Source organism: Bufo bufo, chromosome 5 (genome assembly GCF_905171765.1).
Source record: "Bufo bufo chromosome 5, aBufBuf1.1, whole genome shotgun sequence".
Lineage (NCBI taxonomy): Eukaryota > Metazoa > Chordata > Amphibia > Anura > Bufonidae > Bufo > Bufo bufo.
In genome coordinates, this window is record NC_053393.1 from 377,901,109 (window position 1) to 377,923,479 (window position 22,371).

The following is a 22,371-nucleotide window of genomic DNA, read 5'->3' on the forward strand; positions in this document are numbered from 1 at the left end:
TGGTTTTATTACATAATCATTCTGATTTTTCTACACTGAGAGGATATAGAAACTCTGCCATTTTTGCAAACAATGCTGGATAAATTTGAATTATTATTACTATTTTCTAGCAAATCACAACCTACAACACTATGTGCATACCCAGATCACCAAATAAAAAGCGACCTTATGTAAGCAAAAAATCTATACTTTATTAGAACAACACAGTAAAACACATATAATGGAGTCTTACATCAATGGGTGGAGTAAAACAGGTACAAAAGAGGGACATCGATAAATGTGAATACATATAGGTGAAGCAGCAAGTTAGTGACAGAAAATGAAGGAAATAGATACTGCAGCAGGTTTCCACACACAGGCAAAGAGCCTAGTAAAGTACAGAGCAATAGTGCCTCAGGTAGACCAGGAACTACATATAGTAGCTCATTCAATTGTAAACAAACATATTAACGGTCACATCACCCATCCAGTGTCCCTCACTTACTCTACGTGTTTTGCCGAATGGCTGCCTCTACCTTTTCTGTTACTAACTTGGTGCAACGTTTACACTTGTGTATTTATTTAATTACATTTGCTGCTTCCCCTATATGTATTCGCATTTATCGGTCCTCTCCCCCCTGTGTCCCTCTTTAATAGCTGTTTTACTCCACCCATTAATGTAAGACTCCATTATATGTGTTTTATTGTGTTGTTCTAATAAAGTATAGATTTTTTGCTTACATATGGTCGCTTTTTCTTTGGTGATCTGGGTATGCACATAGTGTTGTAGGTTGTGATTTAATCAATATATGTGGTCCTTATAGGTCATCTGTTTAGGTTTTTATTTTCTAGCAAAAACAACCATCATAGTGTGCACTGGATATCCAGAATACATAAAATGGCTTTGTGTGGGGCCTTACCACCTTTATGCATATGACCTGAACATACACAAAAATGCTTTTGAATACTTACATGTGTATATAGATATATATACACTGCTCAAAAAAATAAAGGGAACACAAAAATAACACATCCGAGATCTGAGTTAATAAAATATTCTTCTGAAATACTTTGTTCTTTACATAGTTGAATGTGCTGACAACAAAATCACACAAAAATAAAAAAATGGAAATCAAATTTTTCAACCCATGGAGGTCTGGATTTGGAGTCACACTCAAAATTAAAGAGGAAAAACACACTACAGGTTGATCCAACTTTGATGTAATGTCCTTAAAACAAGTCAAAATGAGGCTCAGTAGTGTGTGTGGCCTCCCTGTGCCTGTATGACCTCCCTACAATGCCTGTGCATGCTCCTGATGAGGTGGCAGACGGTCTCCTGAGGGATCTCCTCCCAGACCTGTACTAAAGCATCTACCAACTCCTGGACAGTCTGTGGTGCAACGTGACGTTGGTGGATAGAGCGAGACATGATGTCCCAGATGTGCTCAATTGGATTCAGGTCTGGGGAACAGGCGGGCCAGTCCATAGCATCAATGCCTTCGTCTTGCAGGAACTGCTGACACACTCCAGCCACATGAGGTCTAGCATTGTCTTGCATTAGGAGGAACCCAGGGCCAACCGCACCAGCATATGGTCTCACAAGGGGTCTGAGGATCTCATCTCGGTACCTAATGGCAGTCAGGCTACCTCTGGCGAGCACATGGAGGGCTGTGCGGCCCTCCAAAGAAATGCCACCCCACACCATTACTGACCCAATGCCAAACCGGTCATGCTGGAGGATGTTGCAGGCAGCAGAACGTTCTCCACGGCGTCTCCAGACTCTGTCACGTCTGTCACATGTGCTCAGTGTGAACCTGCTTTCATCTGTGAAGAGCACAGGGCGCCAGTGGCGAATTTGCCAATCTTGGTGTTCTCTGGCAAATGCCAAACGTCCTGCACGGTGTTGGGCTGTAAGCACAACCCCCACCTGTGGACGTCGGGCCCTCATATCACCCTCATGGAGTTTGTTTCTGACCGTTTGAGCAGACACATGCACATTTGTGGCCTGCTGGAGGTCATTTTGCAGGGCTCTGGCAGTGCTCCTCCTGTTCCTCCTTGCACAAAGTCGGAGGTAGCAGTCCTGCTGCTGGGTTGTTGCCCTCCTATGGCCTCCTCCACGTCTTCTGATGTACTGGCCTGTCTCCTGGTAGCGCCTCCATGCTCTGGACACTACGCTGACAGACACAGCAAACCTTCTTGCCACAGCTCGCATTGATGTGCCATCCTGGATAAGCTGCACTACCTGAGCCACTTGTGTGGGTTGTAGACTCCGTCTCATGCTACCACTAGAGTGAAAGCACCGCCAGCATTCAAAAGTGACCAAAACATCAGCCAGGAAGCATAGGAACTGAGAAGTGGTCTGTGTTCACCACCTGCAGAACCACTGCTTTATTGGGGGTGTCTTGCTAATTGCCTATAATTTCCACCTGTTGTCTATCCCATTTGCACAACAGCATGTGAAATTGATTGTCACTCAGTGTTGCTTCCTAAGTGGGCAGTTTGATTTCACAGAAGTGTGATTGACTTGGAGTTACATTGTGTTGTTTAAGTGTTCCCTTTATTTTTTTGAGCAGTGTATATATATATATATATATATATATATATATATATATATATAAAGAAGAAAATCCGCAGCACTCCTTTAAAAAATAAAATGTGCTCTTTATTCACACATATCAAATGTTGACAGTCAACATTTGATACGTGTGAATAAAGAGCACATTTTATTTTTTAAAGGAGTGCTGAGGATTTTCTTCTTTATCTACCGGCCTGAATCGAGGGACCACCGCTTGCACCCTGTGGTACTGCAGATTTTCCTCATGTATATATATATATATATATATACTTTACAAATGACGAGGCAGCACTTCCAGCTTTAAGGTGACAGGGTGAAGACCCCAAAAAACTTTAATCCCGGTCGGGATTAAAGTTTTTTGGGGTCTTCACCCTGTCACCTTAAAGCTGGAAGTGCTGCCTCGTCATTTGTAAAGTATATATCTTGGAGAAGGGGCCGGCCTCTGTGAGGAATTGCACCCAGTGCACAACGTCTGACTGTGCTGCTGCAGTATTTGGGATTTTATATATATATATATATATATATATATATATATACAGTACAGACCAAAAGTTTGGACACACCTTCTCATTCAAAGAGTTTTCTTTATTTTCATGACTATGAAAATTGTAGATTCACACTGAAGGCATCAAAACTATGAATTACCACATGTGGAATTATATACATAACAAACAAGTGTGAAACAACTGAAAATATGTCATATTCTAGGTTCTTCAAAGTAGCCACCTTTTGCTTTGATTACTGCTTTGCACACTCTTGGCAATCTCTTGATGAGCTTCAAGAGGTAGTCCCCTGAAATGGTTTTCACTTCACAGGTGTGCTCTGTCAGGTTTAATAAGTGGGATTTCTTTCCTTATAAATGAGGTTGTGGCCATCAGTTGCGTTGAGGAGAAGTCAGGTGGATACACAGCTGATAGTCCTACTGAATAGACTGTTAGAATTTGTATTATGGCAAGAAAAAAGCAGCTAAGTAAAGAAAAACGAGTGGCCATCATTACTTTAAGAAATGAAGGTCAGTCAGTCAGCCGAAAAATTGGGAAAACTTTGAAAGTAAGGGCTATTTGACCATGAAGGAGAGTGATGGGGTGCTGCGCTAGATGACCTGGCCTCCACAGTCACCGGACCTGAACCCAATCGAGATGGTTTGGGGTGAGCTGGACCGCAGAGTGAAGGCAAAAGGGCCACCAAGTGTTAAGCATCTCTGGGAACTCATTCAAGACTGTTGGAAGGCCATTTCAGGGGACTACCTCTTGAAGCTCATCAAGAGAATGCCAAGAGTGTGCAAAGCAGTAATCAAAGCAAAAGGTGGCTACTTTGAAGGACCTAGAATATGACATATTTTCAGTTGTTTCACACTTGTTTGCTATGTATATAATTCCACATGTGTAAATTCATAGTTTTGATGCCTTCATAGTCATGAAAATAAAGAAAACTCTTTGAATGAGAAGGTGTGTCCAAACTTTTGGTCTGTACTGTATATAAATATATATATATATATATATATATATATATATAAATAAAAATATCACAGAAAATATATAGCTACCTATTTAAAAATTAACTTTTAATTAATGATATTTAAAAGAGCATCATTCCAAATATTTCTATGATACTATATTTGTAGGCCAGACTATAAGGCAAGCAAACCTACCCTAGACATCAGGGTAAAATATATTTTATTAATATAGTAATAAGCAGGGAACCAACACTTACGTTTAGAAGATGTTTGATGAATTTAAAAGTGTGGAGGGTTCGATATCCTTATAGATACAAACTAACCCTTTACTTACCCCTACATGACCCTAATGCTTTCTCACACAGTAGGCTGCTTGTTTAGAGGACAAGATGGATTGTCCTATGGATGGTGAATAAATTCTGATGGTGGAAATGTCCCAAAAGGAATGTCCCGACGCGTTTCCCCAAGTACAAAGCTTGGTTCGTCAGGGGACTTTGTGTTAATATTCCATAGCCGAAGGATGGTGGCTACACTTTCTGGCGGTAACAGAGGCTGATGATACGCAACCTCTTGTGCATTAGAGCAGAGTTTAAATAGCGAGCTTTTGGCGCCATCTGTATAGTAACGCCCCCTCTGGTTCGTGGGTAAATGATGCTTAAGTGGGTGTGTTAGTGTGCCGGTACTTTCATTGGTGTATGAACTCGGTACCTCACGAGGTATGACGTACCTGTTAGCCGGCCCCGCTATTCTCTATTATTTCGATACCCTGCGTCATGTCCGGTCATATGATCAGAAGCCCTAGTCGTCACATGATCGCGGCTTCCTGTCTGTGGAACGCAAATGTGTGCCATTAGTTGTTCATGACACGCATTGCCTACTACTGATCTTCCTTTCTTCACATAAACGCTTAGGTATTGGAATATTATTATCCTATACTAGCTATAGGTTAAGACTCTGCAACTAAAAGCCAATAAGAAAAATTACATTGGAATCGCAATGTTTACTGGATATTTTAAATTTGATAACTGATAATGGGATGTCTAAGACTATTTGAACCTATTCCGGCTCTGATATAATCTGGGTTCCTAGTCATATCTATTTTATTAATGGATCCCATGTCTATAGTACAGAAAAATAGAGGCATTACTGGAAAAGAGGGAGATTGATTTAGATGAAACATGTGTAGGAGATTTGTTCGTTAAGTCCCAGGGGATGGGTGGTTTTTAGTCTATAGATCCACTGGGCTTCTTTTCTTAAGATTCTATTATCCCAATCTCCACCCCTAGGTGACTGTCTAACCACCTCCACCACTTGGAATTTCAATGTTTTTGCATCCCCACTATGATATTCATTGACATGGCGTGCTATTGGTTTATCTCGTTTGTTCCTGATGTCTCCCAGATGTTCACATACTCTTCTTCTAAATTCGCGTTTGGTTTTCCCAATATAGTTTAGTGGGCAGGTGCAGGAACACATGTATATTACTCCTTGGGTACGGCAGTTGGCAAAATCATAATTTCGATATACTCTGCCCGTACTAGTACTGGAGAAGGAGTTAGATTTAAATATATATGGGCAGCACACACAGTAGTTTCCACATTTAAAAGTTCCTGGGGGTCTGTTTCCAAGCCAAGTAGGGTCACTGGGTGGTTTTTGGTAATGACTATGTATTAGTCTGTCCCGTAGTGACCTACCGCGTCTATATGTAATGGTAGGGGTGGTTGGTAAGAATTCAGTTATGTCAGGATCAGAGAGTAGGATATCCCAGTTGTTATTTAGGATATCTCTTATCCTCCGATTTTGCTTATCATATGTGCCAACAATTCTAGTTTTGGTGTCAGTCTGACATTGAGAGACATTTGTCGCAAGTAAGGAATGCCTATCTCTTTGATTGGCATGCTAGAATGCCGCCCTTAGTATCTGATCGGGATAGCCTCGTTGTTGAAATCTGCCACGTAGGTCTGCGGATTGTTCATAGAAAGCGAAATATGATGAACAATTCCTTTTCATCCGCAAATATTGGCCTCTGGGAATGCCTTGTTTCAAGCTCAGTGGATGGTAGCTGTCCCATTGAAGCAAGCTGTTAGTGGAGGTGGCCTTCCTATAGGTCTCAGTACGTAATACACCAATATGTTTTGTTATACGGACATCCAGGAATGCCAGAGTTTCATGGTCAATCTCAGATGTAAATTTCAGCCCTATCTCATTGATGTTGAGATGTTTGACAAAATCCGAGAATTCCTCTCTACTGCCGTCCCATAAAATGAATACGTCATCGATGTATCGGCCCCAATATAAAATATTAGGGGCCCATCGATGACATGACTCATTAAATACCAGCGTATCCTCCCACCAGCCCAGGAACAGATTAGCGTAGCTGAGCGCACAAGGGCTACCCATCGCTGTGCCCCTGAGCTGGTGGTAGAAACACGTCTCAAAGAGGAAGTAGTTGTGTGATAGAACAAATTCCAAAGCTTTGATGACAAATTCGGAGTGACGCTGGTATTGGATACCACTTGTGCTCAGAAAATGTCTTGTCGCGGAGACCCCCCAATAGTGTGGAATGCTGGTATATAGAGCCTCTACGTCAATAGATGCCAAGTAGATGGTATCCGCAACTTCGACATTCTCAATTTTGAGTAATAGGTCTGTGGTATCTCTAATATGGGACGGCAGAGAGAGCACAAAGGGTCTCAAGATTCTGTCAATATAGGAGCTGACACCATATGTGATGGAGTCTATACCAGAGACGATCGGTCGTCCTTTTAATGGTGGGTAACCCTTGTGGATCTTGGGGAGCGCATAAAAGGTTGGGATTTGAGGATGGATGGATAACATATAACCCATTTCGTCCTTTGATATTAATTTATCATCAAGTGCCTGAATCAGTATGGTCTCTAGTTCCATATTGAATTTAATCGTGGGATTTACTGATAAAGTGGCATAACATGTGGTATCATTTAATAGGCACAGACACATGTCCCGATATGTATTGTGATCCATTACAACCACATTTTCACCTTTATCGGACGTTTTTAGTATAATACTAGGGTCTTTTTCCAACTTTATAAGGGCCTGTATCTCGTCCTTACTTAAATTGCTGATTCTAGTACTTTGTACTCTCTCTAATTTAGTCAGTTGGTCGGTCACCAGTTTACAAAACAAATCTATAACTAGCGTATCCTGAGGGGGTGGTGTTTTTTTACTTTTTCGTTTTAGATCGGTGAAAGGACCTAGACCACGAGTTGTTTCATTGTCATCTAATAGGGAGCTCAGGGTCCGTACCCCCTCTAGGTCGTGAGTTTTAAAGAACTTTCGCCATTTAAGTTTACGGACAAAAAGATTGATATCTTTAATCCACTCAAAAGAATCAAAATTTGTGGCTGGAACAAAAGAGAGGCCCCTGCTCAGGATACTCTTCTCCTGTTCTGTTAGTGGTTTGTCCGTAAGGTTAATGACTTGGTTTTGGGAGGGGGTTATTTTGTCCGAGTTCCTCGTTGCGAGGGAATTAGTTCCCTGTCTCTTAATTGATATGGGAACTGATTTCCCCCGCTTGTCATTTCTAAAAAAAGTGTTCTGGGTTGACACTAGATTTTGAGAGCCAAATGGTATTGAGGATGAGGAGGAAGAACAAGCCACGGGTAAATATGATTGGTCCACTGATAGTGTTTGTTGGTTTTGGTAGGGGGTTCGTGAGTAGAGTTGAGCGAACACCTGGATGTTCGGGTTCGAGAAGTTCGGCCGAACTTCCCGGAAATGTTCGGGTTCGGGATCCGAACCCGATCCGAACTTCGTCCCGAACCCGAACCCCATTAAAGTCAATGGGGACCCGAACTTTTGGGCACTAAAAAGGCTGTAAAACAGCCCAGGAAAGAGCTAGAGGGCTGCAAAAGGCAGCAACATGTAGGTAAATCCCCTGCAAACAAATGTGGATAGGGAAATGAATTAAAATAAAAATAAAAAAAATAAAAATGAACCAATATCAATTGGACAGAGGTCCCATAGCAGAGAATCTGGCTTCACGTCAGCAGAGAATCAGTCTCTTCATGCCATAGCAAAGAATCTGGCTTCATGTCAGCAGAGAATCAGTCTCTTCATGCCATAGCAGAGAATCTGGCTTCATGTCAGCGCAGAATCAGTCTTCATGTCATAGCAGAGAATCAGGCTTCACGTCACCCACCACTGGAACAGGCCACTGTCACACATTTAGGCCCCGGCACCCAGGCAGAGGAGAGAGGTCCCGTAACAGAGAATCTGGCCTGATGTCAGCACAGAATCTGTCTTCATGTCATAGCAGAGAATCAGGCTTCACGTCACCCACCACTGGAAGAGGCCACTGTCACACATTTAGGCCCCGGCACCCAGACAGAGGAGAGCGGTCCCGTAACAGAGAATCTGGCCTTATGTCAGCGCAGAATCTGTCTTCATGTCATAGCAGAGAATCAGGCTTCACGTCACCCACCACTGGAACAGGCCACTGTCACACATTTAGGCCCAGGCACCCAGGCAGAGGAGAGAGGTCCCGTAACAGAGAATCTGGCCTTATGTCAGCGCAGAATCTGTCTTCATGTCATAGCAGAGAATCAGGCTTCACGTCACCCAACACTGGACCAGGCCACTGTCACACATTTAGGCCCAGGCACCCAGGCAGAGGAGAGAGGTCCCGTAACAGAGAATCTGGCCTTATGTCAGCGCAGAATCTGTATTCATGTCATAGCAGAGAATCAGGCTTCACGTCACCCACCACTGGAACAGGCCACTGTCACACATTTAGGCCCCGGCACCCAGACAGAGGAGAGCGGACCCGTAACAGAGAATCTGGCCTTATGTCAGCGCAGAATCTGTCTTCATGTCATAGCAGAGAATCAGGCTTCACGTCACCCACCACTGGACCAGGCCACTGTCACACATTTAGGCCCAGGCACCCAGGCAGAGGAGAGAGGTCCCGTAACAGAGAATCTGGCCTTATGTCAGCGCAGAATCTGTATTCATGTCATAGCAGAGAATCAGGCTTCACGTCACCCACCACTGGAACAGGCCACTGTCACACATTTAGGCCCAGGCACCCAGGCAGAGGAGAGAGGTCCCGTAACAGAGAATCTGGCCTTATGTCAGCGCAGAATCTGTCTTCATGTCATAGCAGAGAATCAGGCTTCACGTCACCCACCACTGGAACAGGCCACTGTCACACATTTAGGCCCAGGCACCCAGGCAGAGGAGAGAGGTCCCGTAACAGAGAATCTGGCCTTATGTCAGCGCAGAATCTGTATTCATGTCATAGCAGAGAATCAGGCTTCACGTCACCCACCACTGGAACAGGCCACTGTCACACATTTAGGCCCCGGCACCCAGACAGAGGAGAGCGGTCCCGTAACAGAGAATCTGGCCTTATGTCAGCGCAGAATCTGTCTTCATGTCATAGCAGAGAATCAGGCTTCACGTCACCCACCACTGGAACAGGCCACTGTCACACATTTAGGCCCCGGCACCCAGACAGAGGAGAGGTTCATTCAACTTTGGGTTGCCCCGCAATATAATGGTAAAATTAAATTAAAAATAGTATTGAATGAGGAAGTGCCCTGGAGTAGAATAATATATTGTTAAGGGGAGGTAGTTAATATCTAATCTGCACAAGCGATGGACAGGTCCTGTGGGATCCATGCCTGGTTCATTTTTATGAACGTCAGCTTGTCCACATTGGCTGTAGACAGGCGGCTGCGTTTGTCTGTAATGACGCCCCCTGCCGTGCTGAATACACGTTCAGACAAAATGCTGGCCGCCGGGCAGGCCAGCACCTCCAAGGCATAAAAGGCTAGCTCTGGCCACGTGGACAATTTGGAGACCCAGAAGTTGAATGGGGCCGAACCATCAGTCAGTACGTGGAGGGGTGTGCACAGGTACTGTTCCACCATGTTAGTGAAATGTTGCCTCCTGCTAACACGTTCCGTATCAGGTGGTGGTGCAGGCAGCTGTGGCGTGGTGACAAAACTTTTCCACATCTCTGCCATGCTAACCCTGCCCTCAGAGGAGCTGGCCGTGACACAGCTGCGTTGGCGACCTCTTGCTCCTCCTCTGCCTTCGCCTTGGGCTTCCACTGGTTCCCCTGTGACATTTGGGAATGCTCTCAGTAGCACGTCTACCAACGTGCGCTTGTACTCGCGCATCTTCCTATCACGCTCCAGTGTAGGAAGTAAGGTGGGCACATTGTCTTTGTACCGGGGATCCAGCAGGGTGGCAACCCAGTATTCCGCACACGTTAAAATGTGGGCAACTCTGCTGTAGTTGCTCAGGCACTGCAGCATGTAGTCGCTCATGTGTGCCAGGCTGCCCAGAGGTAAGGACAAGCTGTCCTCTGTGGGAGGCGTATCGTCATCGTCCTGTGTTTCCCCCCAGCCACGCACCAGTGATGGGCCCGAGCTGCTTTGGGTGCCACGCCGCTGTGAACATGCTTCATCCTCATCCTCCTCCACCTCCTCCTCATCCTCGTCCTCCTCGTCCTCCAGTAGTGGGCCCTATCTGGCCACATTTGTACCTGGCCTCTGGTGTTGCAAAAAACCTCCCTCTGAGTCACTTTGAAGAGACTGGCCTGAAAGTGCTAAAAATGACCCCTCTTCCTCCTCTTCCTCCTGGGCCACCTCCTCTTCCATCATCGCCCTAAGTGTTTTCTCAAGGAGACATAGAAGTGGTATTGTAACGCTGATAACGGCGTCATCGCCACTGGCCATGTTGGTGGAGTACTCGAAACAGCGCAACAGGGCACACAGGTCTCGCATGGAGGCCCAGTCATTGGTGGTGAAGTGTGTCTGATCCGCAGTGCGACTGACCCGTGCGTGCTGCATCTGAAACTCCACTATGGCCTGCTGCTGCTCGCACAGTCTGTCCAGCATATGCAAGGTGGAGTTCCACCTGGTGGGTACGTCGCATATGAGGCGGTGAGCGGGAAGGCCGAAGTTACGCTGTAGTGCAGACAGGCGAGCAGCGGCAGGGTGTGAACGCCGGAAGCGCGAACAGACGGCCCGCACTTTATGCAGCAGCTCTGACATGTCGGGGTAGTTGCGAATGAACTTCTGCACCACCAAATTCAGCACATGCGCCAGGCAAGGGATGTGCGTCAAACCGGCTAGTCCCAGAGCTGCAACGAGATTTCGCCCATTATCGCACACCACCAGGCCGGGCTTGAGGCTCACCGGCAGCAACCACTCGTCGGTCTGTTGTTCTATACCCCGCCACAACTCCTGTGCGGTGTGGGGCCTGTCCCCCAAACATATGAGTTTCAGAATGGCCTGCTGACGTTTACCCCGTGCTGTGCTGAAGTTGGTGGTGAAGGTGTGTGGCTGACTGGATGAGCAGGTGGAAGAAGAGGAGGAGGAAGCTGAGTAGGAGGAGGAGGAGACAGGAGGCAAAGAATGTTGCCCTGTGATCCTTGGCGGCGGAAGGACGTGCGCCAAACAGCTCTCCGCCTGGGGCCCAGCCGCCACTACATTTACCCAGTGTGCAGTTAGGGAGATATAGCGTCCCTGGCCGTGCTTACTGGTCCACGTATCTGTGGTTAGGTGGACCTTGCCACAGATGGCGTTGCGCAGTGCACACTTGATTTTATCGGACACTTGTTTGTGCAGGGAAGGCACGGCTCTCTTGGAGAAGTAGTGGCGGCTGGGAACAACATACTGTGGGACAGCAAGTGACATGAGCTGTTTGAAGCTGTGTGTGTCTACCAGCCTAAATGACAGCATTTCATAGGCCAGTAGTTTAGAAATGCTGGCATTCAGGGCCAGGGATCGAGGGTGGCTAGGTGGGAATTTACGCTTTCTCTCAAATGTTGTGAGATGGAGAGCTGAACGCTGCCGTGTGACATGGTTGAGATGCTTGGTGACGCAGGTGGTGGTGTTGGTGGTACATCCCATGTTTGCTGGGCGGCAGGTGCCAACGTTCCTCCAGAGGCGGAGGAAGAGGCCGAGGTGGCGGCAGCAGCAGAAGAGGCCGAGGCGGCAGCAGCAGAAGAGGTAGCAGAGGGAGCCTGAGTGACTTCTTTGTTTTTAAGGTGTTTACTCCACTGCAGTTCATGCTTTGCATGCAGGTGCCTGGTCATGCAGGTTGTGCTAAGGTTCAGAACGTTAATGCCTCGCTTCAGGCTCTGATGGCACAGCGTGCAAACCACTCGGGTCTTGTCGTCAGCACATTGTTTGAAGAAGTGCCATGCCAGGGAACTCCTTGAAGCTGCCTTTGGGGTGCTCGGACCCAGATGGCGGCGGTCAGTAGCAGGCGGAGTCTCTTGGCGGCAGGTGTTCTGATTTTGCCCACTGCTCCCTCTTTTGCTACGCTGTTGGCTCGGTCTCACCACTGCCTCTTCCTCCGAACTGTGAAAGTCAGTGGCACGACCTTCATTCCATGTGGGGTCTAGGATCTCATCGTCCCCTGCATCGTCTTCCACCCAGTCTTGATCCCTGACCTCCTGTTCAGTCTGCACACTGCAGAAAGACGCAGCAGTTGGCACCTGTGTTTCGTCATCATCAGAGACGTGCTGAGGTGGTATTCCCATGTCCTCATCATCAGGAAAAATAAGTGGTTGTGCGTTAGTGCATTCTATCTCTTCCACCCCTGGGGAAGGGCTAGGTGGATGCCCTTGGGAAACCCTGGCAGCAGAGTCTTCAAACAGCATAAGAGACTGTTGCATAACTTGAGGCTCAGACAGTTTCCCTGATATGCATGGGGGTGATGTGACAGACCGATGGGCTTGGTTTTCATGCGCCATCTGTGCGCTTTCTGCAGAAGACTGGGTGGGAGATAATGTGAACATGCTGGATCCACTGTCGGCCACCCAATTGACTAATGCCTGCACCTGCTCAGGCCTTACCATCCTTAGAACGGCATTGGGCCCCACCAAATATCGCTGTAAATTCTGCTGGCTACTGGGACCTGAGGTAGTTGGTTCACTAGGACGTGTGGCTGTGGCAGAACGGCCACGTCCTCTCCCAGCACCAGAGGGTCCACTAACACCACCACGACCATGTCCACGTCCGCGTCCCTTATTAGATGTTTTCCTCATTGTTCCCGTTCACCACAATTTTGAGAATGGCAAATTTGGGAATGGTTTTTCAACCCAGAAAAAAAAGTGTGCTTTTACGGTCACTACAAATAACTTGACCAGCTAAAACAGTAGAGATTTGGTTAAATAGAGATGTGAGACCTGTTTTTTTTTTGCGCTGTGTGACAGGTATAGGTTTAATCACAGAATCAGATTTCTATCAGCACGCTAGCGTGTGTCTTAGGTTTTTCTGAATGACACTATCACTAGCTTCAATGTAAGATATTCTTTTTGGGATAGATTTCAAGTAGGCCTCAAATACCAGAAAATAGTTATTTTGCGAATGGCAAATTTGGGAATGGTTTTTCAACCCAGAAAAAAAGTGTGCCTTTATGGTCACTACAAATAACTTGACCAGTTAAAACAGTAGAGATTTGGTAAAATAGAGATGTGAGGCCTGTTTTTTTTTGCGCTGTGTGACAGGTATAGGTTTAATCACAGAATCAGATTTCTATCAGCACGCTAGCGTGTGTCTTAGGTTTTTCTGAATGACACTATCACTAGCTTCAATGTAAGATATTCTGTTTGGGATAGATTTCAAGTAGGCCTCAAATACCAGAAACTAGTTATTTTGAGAATGGCAAATTTGGGAATGGTTTTTCAACCCAGAAAAAAAAGTGTGCTTTTACGGTCACTACAAATAACTTGACCAGCTAAAACAGTAGAGATTTGGTTAAATAGAGATGTGAGGCCTGTTTTTTTTTTGCGCTGTGTGACAGGTATAGGTTTAATTACAGAATCAGATTTCTATCAGCACGCTAGCGTGTGTCTTAGGTTTTTCTGAATGACACTATCACTAGCTTCAATGTAAGATATTCTTTTTGGGATAGATTTCAAGTAGGCCTCAAATACCAGAAACTAGTTATTTTGAGAATGGCAAATTTGGGAATGGTTTTTTAACCCAGAAAAAAAAGTGTGCTTTTACGGTCACTACAAATAACTTGACCAGCTAAAACAGTACAGATTTGGTTGAATAGAAATGTCAGGTCTATTTTTTAGGCGCTGGGTGACAGGCTCAACTTGCCCCTGATGTAATATATGGCCAAAAAATAACCACACTGTTGATGGTTAAATGCACTTGGGTGACACAGGCTCAGCCTGCACCAGATGTAGTATATGGCCAAAAAATAATCAGACTGTTCGATGGTTAAATGCACTTCGGTGCCACAGGCTCAGCCTGCAGCTGATGTAGTATATGGCCAAAAAATAACCAGACTGTTGATGGTTAAATGCACTTCGGTGACACAGGCTCAGCCTGCAGCTGACGTAGGATATAGCACAAAATAACCACACTATCGATGGTTAAATACACTTGGTGATAGCTTGTGCTGGCGCACCACAAGTCACAAAATGGCCGCCGATCACCCCAGAAAAAAAGTGATCTAAAAACGCTCTAGGCAGCCTCAAAAAAGTGAGCAAGTCAATAATAGCACTTCAATGATCCACAGCTGCAGATCGATCACAGAATGAAGTCTTTTGGAGGAGTTAATCTGCCTAATCTCGCCCTAACGTCGCAGCTGCAACCTCTCCCTATACTGATCATAGCAGAGTGACGTGCGGCGCTACGTGACTCCAGCTTAAATAGAGGCTGGGTCACATGCTGCACTGGCCAATCACAGCCATGCCAATAGTAGGCATGGCTGTGATGGCCTCTTGGGGCAAGTAGTATGACGCTTGTTGATTGGCTGCTTTGCAGCCTTTCAAAAAGCGCCAAGAAAGAGCCGAACACCGAACCCGAACCCGGACTTTTACGAAAATGTTCGGGTTTCGGGTCCGTGTCATGGACACCCCAAAATTCGGTACGAACCCGAACTATACAGTTCGGGTTCGCTCAACCCTATTCGTGAGTATCCCCAATTTGACTTTGCTGGCCATTTTTTATTTCTACCTCTTCCCCTACTATTACCTCTCCCCCGAACGGGTGGTACCCCTCTCTCTGTGTCGGAAGATTCAGGGTCAGTGGAAGATATATTCGTTTGTGCAGATTCCTGGGGGTATGTTTGAACAATATTGAAAGCCCGTTTATCGCGAAATTCCCCTAGGTCACGGATAAACTGTCTATGTTTTCTATCTTTTAGGATTACCTGATATCTCTCAATATTTGTCCTTAGTGTACTCTCCCGTCGCCCAAACTCAGGATCCGCCTTGTGATTCAAAGCGGATTCAATCAAGGTGTTTAGGCGATTCGAGGCTTTTTCTAGGATAAAACGTTCCTCCTCTAGTAGAATTTGCATAAATCTGATCGAGCTTGAAATGAGCTCATTCTCCCATTTTTCTATTAATTGTGCCCATCTTGACCGTTCAGCGGGTACTACATTGACCCTAAGCCCTTTTGGTACTATTTTGTTTTTGATGTAATTTTCCAGTGATTGGCATTCCCACCACGATTTTAGGTGATCCCTGTATGCCTCATAAAGGTCCTTAAAATTGGTTTTTAATGATGGGGTTTTTTTCCGTGCTATCATCTCCCTCCTTTTCAGAAAAAGCCTCTAGTGCATCATGTATCCAATTGTTAGTATCCACAGGTCCAGATAGGAAACCAGCCATAACAGTTCGAAACACAATCACAGAGTGTCATATAGTGTAGTGGTACGCTATCATCAAAAATATCACAGAAAATATATAGCTACCTATTTAAAAATTAACTTTTAATTAATGATATTTAAAATAGCATCATTCCAAATATTTCTATGATACTATATTTGTAGGCCAGACTATAAGGCAAGCAAAAAATGGCCAGCAAAGTCAAATTGGGGATACTCACGAACCCCCTACCAAAACCAACAAACACGATCAGGGGACCAATCATATTTACCCGTGGCTTGTTCTTCCTCCTCATCCTCAATACCATTTGGCTCTCAAAATCCAGTGTCAACCCAGAACACTTTTTTAGAAATGACAAGCGGGGGAAATCAGTTCCCATATCAATTAAGAGACAGGGAACTAATTCCCTCGCAACGAGGAACTCGGACAAAATAACCCCCTCCCAAAACCAAGTCATTAACCTTACGGACAAACCACTAACAGAACAGGAGAAGAGTATCCTGAGCAGGGGCCTCTCTTTTGTTCCAGCCACAAATTTTGATTCTTTTGAGTGGATTAAAGATATCAATCTTTTTGTCCGTAAACTTAAATGGCGAAAGTTCTTTAAAACTCACGATGAAGAGGAGTGCAAGAAACTAGGTATCATCAGATCCGACCTAGAGGGGGTACGGACCCTGAGCTCCCTATTAGATGACAATGAAACAACTCGTGGTCTAGGTCCTTTCACCGATCTAAGACGAAAGAGTAAAAAAACACCACCCCCTCAGGATACGCTAGTTATAGATTTGTTTTGTAAACTGGTGACCGACCAACTGACTAAATTAGAGAGAGTACAAAGTACTAGAATCAGCAATTTAAGTAAGGACGAGATACAGGCCCTTATAAAGTTGGAAAAAGACCCTAGTATTATACTAAAAACGTCCGATAAAGGTGGAAATGTGGTTGTAATGGATCACAATACATATCGGGACATGTGTCTGTGCCTATTAAATGATACCACATGTTATGCCACTTTATCAGTAAATCCCACGATTAAATTCAATATGGAACTAGAGACCATACTGATTCAGGCACTTGATGATAAATTAATATCAAAGGACGAAATGGGTTTTATGTTATCCATCCATCCTCAAATCCCAACCTTTTATGCGCTCCCCAAGATCCACAAGGGTTACCCACCATTAAAAGGACGACCGATCGTCTCTGGTATAGACTCCATCACATATGGTGTCAGCTCCTATATTGACAGAATCTTGAGACCCTTTGTGCTCTCTCTGCCGTCCCATATTAGAGATACCACAGACCTATTACTCAAAATTGAGAATGTCGAAGTTGCGGATACCATCTACTTGGCATCTATTGACGTAGAGGCTCTATATACCAGCATTCCACACTATTGGGGGGTCTCCGCGACAAGACATTTTCTGAGCACAAGTGGTATCCAATACCAGCGTCACTCCGAATTTGTCATCAAAGCTTTGGAATTTGTTCTATCACACAACTACTTCCTCTTTGAGACGCGTTTCTACCACCAGCTCAGGGGCACAGCGATGGGTAGCCCTTGTGCGCTCAGCTACGCTAATCTGTTCCTGGGCTGGTGGGAGGATACGCTGGTAGACCTACGTGGCAGATTTCAACAACGAGGCTATCCCGATCAGATACTAAGGGCGGCATTCCAGCATGCCAATCAAAGAGATAGGCATTCCTTACTTGCGACAAATGTCTCTCAATGTCAGACTGACACCAAAACTAGAATTGTTGGCACATATGATAAGCAAAATCGGAGGATAAGAGATATCCTAAATAACAACTGGGATATCCTACTCTCTGATCCTGACATAACTGAATTCTTACCAACCACCCCTACCATTACATATAGACGCGGTAGGTCACTACGGGACAGACTAATACATAGTCATTACCAAAAACCACCCAGTGACCCTACTTGGCTTGGAAACAGACCCCCAGGAACTTTTAAATGTGGAAACAACTGTGTGTGCTGCCCATATATATTTAAATCTAACTCCTTCTCCAGTACTAGTACGGGCAGAGTATATCGAAATTATGATTTTGCCAACTGCCGTACCCAAGGAGTAATATACATGTGTTCCTGCACCTGCCCACTAAACTATATTGGGAAAACCAAACGCGAATTTAGAAGAAGAGTATGTGAACATCTGGGAGACATCAGGAACAAACGAGATAAACCAATAGCACGCCATGTCAATGAATATCATAGTGGGGATGCAAAAACATTGAAATTCCAAGTGGTGGAGGTGGTTAGACAGTCACCTAGGGGTGGAGATTGGGATAATAGAATCTTAAGAAAAGAAGCCCAGTGGATCTATAGACTAAAAACCACCCATCCCCTGGGACTTAACGAACAAATCTCCTACACATGTTTCATCTAAATCAATCTCCCTCTTTTCCAGTAATGCCTCTATTTTTCTGTACTATAGACATGGGATCCATTAATAAAATAGATATGACTAGGAACCCAGATTATATCAGAGCCGGAATAGGTTCAAATAGTCTTAGACATCCCATTATCAGTTATCAAATTTAAAATATCCAGTAAACATTGCGATTCCAATGTAATTTTTCTTATTGGCTTTTAGTTGCAGAGTCTTAACCTATAGCTAGTATAGGATAATAATATTCCAATACCTAAGCGTTTATGTGAAGAAAGGAAGATCAGTAGTAGGCAATGCGTGTCATGAACAACTAATGGCACACATTTGCGTTCCACAGACAGGAAGCCGCGATCATGTGACGACTAGGGCTTCTGATCATATGACCGGACATGACGCAGGGTATCGGAATAATAGAGAATAGCGGGGCCGGCTAACAGGTACGTCATACCTCGTGAGGTACCGAGTTCATACACCAATGAAAGTACCGGCACACTAACACACCCACTTAAGCATCATTTACCCACGAACCAGAGGGGGCGTTACTATACAGATGGAGCCAAAAGCTCGCTATTTAAACTCTGCTCTAATGCACAAGAGGTTGCGTATCATCAGCCTCTGTTACCGCCAGAACGTGTAGCCACCATCCTTCGGCTATGGAATATTAACACAAAGTCCCCTGACGAAACAAGCTTTGTACTTTGGGAAACGCGTCGGGACATTCCTTTTGGGATATTTCCACCATCAGAATTTATTCACCATCCATAGGACAATCCATCTTGTCCTCTAAACAAGCAGCCTACTGTGTGAGAAAGCATTAGGGTCATGTAGGGGTAAGTAAAGGGTTAGTTTGTATCTATAAGGATATCGAACCCTCCACACTTATAAATTCATTAAACATCTTCTAAACGTAAGTGTTGGTTCCCTGCTTATTACTATATCAATAAAATATCTTTTACCCTGATGTCTAGGGTAGGTTTGCTTGCCTTATAGTCTGGCCTACAAATATAGTATCATAGAAATATTTGGAATGATGCTCTTTTAAATATCATTAATTAAAAGTTAATTTTTAAATAGGTAGCTATATATTTTCTGTGATATTTTTGATGATAGCGTACCACTACAATATATGACACTCTGTGATTGTATATATATATATATACACACATATAGAACATCTATATATATATATATATATATATATATATACAGTGTATATATATATATATATATATATAAATATATATATAGTCTTCTAATAGAGAACGGCCATTGGTCTTCAAAAAGTTTAAAACTGTCACAAATATTATGTGTATGTATATATATATATATATATATATATATATATATATATATATATATATTTAGCATGTAGATATTAAAAAATTACATTCTTCCACCTCTCTGGCTCCTAGGTTGTCATCATTCTATCATGCTACTAGAAAAGCTGAGCTGTGTAGACTTGCTAGGTTTAAGAAGTAATATATCCTTCTTATGCTTGCCAAAGACATGTAGTAGTTGTGTAGGATATTGCCAGGAGCCATTATGCTAAGCACCATTTATGAGAAAACATGGCATCCTGAAGCACAACACAATCTGAATCCACCTTAATAAGGTTCCCAATCATGTCCTAATACAATTTGTTCAAATCCATCCAGGAGAAATACAGTAATACATTATTTCCTCTGACACTAGATAGCATATAGATATCTTTCAATACATTCAGAAACTATATTTGACTACTTTATAAAAATATAATTGATACAGTATGGGCAAATTATATTCTAGCTGCAACAAGTGAATGCATTCTTGCCTTAACCAACTGGTTTTGAAGAACCCTGTGCTTTGTATATTTCATGCTCTGATTGAGTATAGTGATTCTCTAGCGTAATAATACAGCAGTTCTATCTGTTTGGTTGAAGCACAATAATTTACTCCTTAATGTAAATGAATGATAGTTGCCAAAACAGCCTGGGCTGCATGTAGCAATAAAGATATATTTTGCAAAATAACTTCTAATTTCTTTTGTCATTACCATTTTCTTGAAAGTATATCAATCGACATAAAGCGATCACATTATCAAATGCTGAATGTAGACATCCAGTATCTAACCTCCATAGATATTAAGACAAATGAATTTTCAAATGAGGTAATTTTCAAAAGTATTTTCGTACCAAATTATGAATCATGCTTCCAGGGAACACATGCTAAAGATACTTTAACTGTGGACAAAGACATTGATGCACCTCATTTTACTTAGTATTTTTCTGAAATACTCAAGGGCTCTTTCCACGGGCCGAGAATTGACAGATCATCGCTAACGAGCTTTCATAGTAACGCCTGTTAGCGGTGATCTGGCAGTGTAAATGCACCGCCGATGAACGAGCAAAATGCTCCTTCATCTGGTAATTGGATCATTCGTGCAGCACAAAAAATCCTTGTTTCCCGGTGGCAGTTCGTGCTGTGTAACACAACCTGCTCCCGGGAAACAACAAGTCTGTATGGGAAAGAGCGATGACAATAGCGATCGGTTCTCCCCATACTGGAGGGGAGCTGGAGGGGAGCTGGAGGAGTTCGCTACATGTAAATTCAGTGGTCTCCTCCACCAACGAACAGGAGATTATTTGGAAGGAATGCTTCCTTCCCGACAATCTGCTTGTACATCGTCCCGTGTAAAGGGACCTTTATTAAATTGCACAAGGACAAGTGCTTTGTTATCTAGACCTGTATGCTTTACTATGTACTGCTGTGCTCTTTATGCTTTATCAATTATCATTTGCAAGTATAAAAATAATAGAATTGTGCATTCTGGGAGTTTTAATTAAAATGTATTATTTAAAGTTATATAAAAGTATGTGATAGTCTATAGTAATAAATGAGATATAATTTCGCTGTCAATTTTAAGAGAAAAGGGTTACTGACATTTATGATCTGCTGTTGTATGGCATTCATTTGTACTATTACAGAGTTAAGAAGAAATGGTAACATAGTAAAGTTGAAAAAATATACATAGACCAATTTAACTCAACCTATTATTCTAAAGAGTTGATCCAGAAGAAGGAAAAACAACATCCATGAAGTAGAAGGAAACATATGAATGATTATATTATACTGTAGTTACGATTAAGGGCTTGTTCACATCACCGTTATGGATTTCGTAATTTTTTTCCCGTTATATCATGTTTATAATGGAAAATAATCCATAAAATGGAAGTCAAAATTGAAGCCTTTAAGAGGCATTCCATTTTGATCCGTCATAGTAGAAGTCTATGGGCAATCATAACGGATCTCTTTGGTTTCCGTTATGCAAGACGGAAGACAAAGTCCTGTCGACAGGACATTTTTTCCATTCTGCATAACGGAAACCAGACGGATCCGTTATGCTTGCCAATAGACTTCTATTATGATGGAAATCAAAATGGAATGCCTTTTATAGAAGTCTATGGGCAGCATAACGGATTTGTCCTGGTTTTCGTTATGCAGGACTGGACTCCTGCATAATGGAAACCATAATGGAAACCAGGACGGATCTGTTAAGCTACCCATAGACTTCTATTATGAAGGATCAAAATGGAATGCCTCTTAAAGGCTTCTGTTTTGACTTCCGTCTTATGGATTCCTTTATTCTCAGTTATAACCATGTTATAACGGAATACAATGACGGAATCCATAACGGTGGTGTGAACAAGCACTAATGGGGTTGTCCGGTATACTGTGTCGAACTGGCCCACCAGAGTACGAGAGGGTCTTCCAGGGGGTACAGGCCCTGATACTATGATGGCCCCCAAAGATCCAGGAGAAAAGAAAACATTTGGGTGCCTTTGGAGACAATCACTTAGGGTCTATTTCTTTAATTCAAAACCGATTAGATTTTATTGATGATATAGGGGCTAGGACTCAAGAAAATTTCCTCTGGTGGACCCAAGAACCCCAGTCCAATGAAACTGTGAATTTATCATTTTTTTCTGGAGGTTGGTAGCAATTTAAATTAATAAAATAAAAAATAATCTCTCCTTAAATCTATCACCAATGCCCATTGGTCTCAGTTTACATCAGGGCCATCTAAACACATGATTGATTCAGCTATTCATTGGTCTAAGTGGTGATACTACATGTGCTTAGATGGCATGTGACTGCTGCTTCATGTAAACAGAGAGTGGCAGGGGCCATAGCATAGTGGTGCTGGAATTATTATTATTATTTTAAAGTACTTCAGCAAAGTATATCGCCAAAAAATCGTCACCCTAGGAAAATTGCCTAACTTGCCTCAGATATAAAAAATAAATGTGAAAACTTAAAATTAACTTTTATTCATCTATCT